At 39.1% G+C, this 2,123-nt stretch overlaps 1 pseudogene; it reads right to left on the reverse strand.

Annotated features, from left to right (window-relative positions):
• Positions 1–592: 592 nt before the first annotated feature.
• Positions 593–1,846, reverse strand: LOC107521473 (annotated as a pseudogene).
• Between the last annotated feature and the right edge of the window lie 277 nt (positions 1,847–2,123).

Raw genomic sequence — 2,123 nt, forward strand, 5'->3', positions numbered from 1 at the left:
GCATTTGTTGGGATTGTGCTTGAGATTACACTGAATCTATAGATCAATTTAGAATGTATTGATGTCTTAATTTTAGGACTTCAAATTAATGAATTCCATTAGATACACTCCATTATTTAGACCTCTTTTATTATCTTTCTTTTTTTCTTCTTTAAAATTTCAAGATACTTTACTTTAAAAATAAGTCACAGCACTAAGCTCTGGCCTGTTCTGTCAATGCACTAGCTGCAACTGCTTGTTCGGCAGCTGAGCAGTGCTCTTTAGTAGCATGTTTGAAAAATGAATAAAAATCTTTATAAAATAAATATTCAAATTCTTTCCATAGAAATAGATGTGTGACCCCATCTTCTAGTCTTCCACATTGTTCTACTTACAACGACATTTCAAAACTAACAGTAATTGAGTTGAATGGTCCCACCAAATCCCTTAATTCAAGCACTCACAGCTACAAAAATGACATTATATATTAATACCAGCTGAAGCACCCACCAGGCTGCTGGATGGCATTTCATCTGGCTCTTTCAGGCCTAAGGCTCAGAATGCTGACATCCTGCTCCTCCACTTCCGGTGAGAAGTCATGTCAGCCCCATTATCACATAGTAAATAGCCTCTGGAATTCACTGAAAGTAGAAGCAACAGCAATGATGTAAGCACCCTTATTTTCAAAGAGATCTAGTCACCCACACACATCTTGGGCAAGCCACAGCCCTCATTAATGCAATCGAGGCCAATACATGTAAATCTTTGTATGCTAAATAAATAACACTTCTTATCTGGTTTGAGCCTCTTGTGCAAAAGGGGCTTCACATGTGCATGATCATAGAAGATGCAATTAAATGATTCATATTCTCCCTCATTTAGTAATACATAAAGGTTTTTTCACTTGACTCATCTTCATTATCAGAGCCTGTTTGTTCCTTTAATATGAGGGGGTTTTTGGTTGTTTTGTTTGTTTGTTTGTTTTTTGTTTTTGTTTTTTTTTGTTTTTGGCAATGATATTAACTGCAAGCGTGAAAGTTGATGCAAAATAATATCTACCTGGCTAAGCTATGAGTATCACTTTGAGGTTGACAGAAAACACTTGTCCATTGTTGGGTTGATTATGCTGATGTTCTCTTCAAATTTAACCTTCACACCCTTTTAGATCCAGGAAAGCTGCCACAGATATCAAGCAGATACATGTTGAAACAAACTTCAGCTCCCATGTCAAAAACACAGCGGATATCAGAGATGGCATGCACGAAGATCTCAGGATCAGTACAGCCACTTTCCACATGGAAGCTAACACCAATGACATCAATATTTAGCTCTTTCTCCTGTTCCAAAAGAAGCCTGCTGGTTTTGAGTTTGGCCAAATTTAATACTGAGGTGACAGACTGCTTTGGAATCGTCAGTGACAATCTACAAAACCAACTTTGCTTTTGGATGTGCCCTGGCAACTTTCATTGGCTTAACTTCACTTATCAAAAGTCATCATCTGGACTCCATTATTGGCAGCATATATAATCTGAGACACTTGTTTGCAAGGATTTGCATAGAAAATCTTTTCTGAAGGTACCCCAAGACTCCTGCACCAATTTTTATTTGTATTACTGGCACAGTCAAATTCTGTCTGAGGGCATCGAGAGTCTTAACTATGGTTCTGCTATAATTGCATTTGACTGAATGAAAGGAGGTGACCCAAAGAAGAGCTTTCAACCATTTCAGATGTTTCTTTAGAATGTCTCCCAAGTCTGCAACATAGAAACATAGAAACATCATTAATGTTTTGGTCTAAAATGTCCTTGGCAGTACAGTCTTCAATGAGGAAATGGTAGTCAAACTCTTTGTTACTAAAGCTGTTCATGGTTTCTGGATATTCTTAAGGAAAAATAAGAGATGGAATTTCAAGATAGGATAGCCTTTTCGCAAAGACAACTCTCCAGAAATTCTAAGTCCTGCTGAAGCCGTGTACTCACAGTACGGCAGTGGAAATATCCTTAGAACAAGGGGCACCTTGAGCCAACTCTGCAGAGATGCTGCTCCCTCTGTGGTGGAATGCACAGGACCGCTGGTCCTGCAGTGGGTCGCCTACCACCTCTTTGCTCCTACAGAGGACCACCGCCCAGAGGTGGACCCAGAGC

This window comes from Rousettus aegyptiacus, unplaced genomic scaffold (genome assembly GCF_014176215.1).
Source record: "Rousettus aegyptiacus isolate mRouAeg1 unplaced genomic scaffold, mRouAeg1.p scaffold_m13_p_4, whole genome shotgun sequence".
In the NCBI taxonomy this organism is placed as follows: domain Eukaryota; kingdom Metazoa; phylum Chordata; class Mammalia; order Chiroptera; family Pteropodidae; genus Rousettus; species Rousettus aegyptiacus.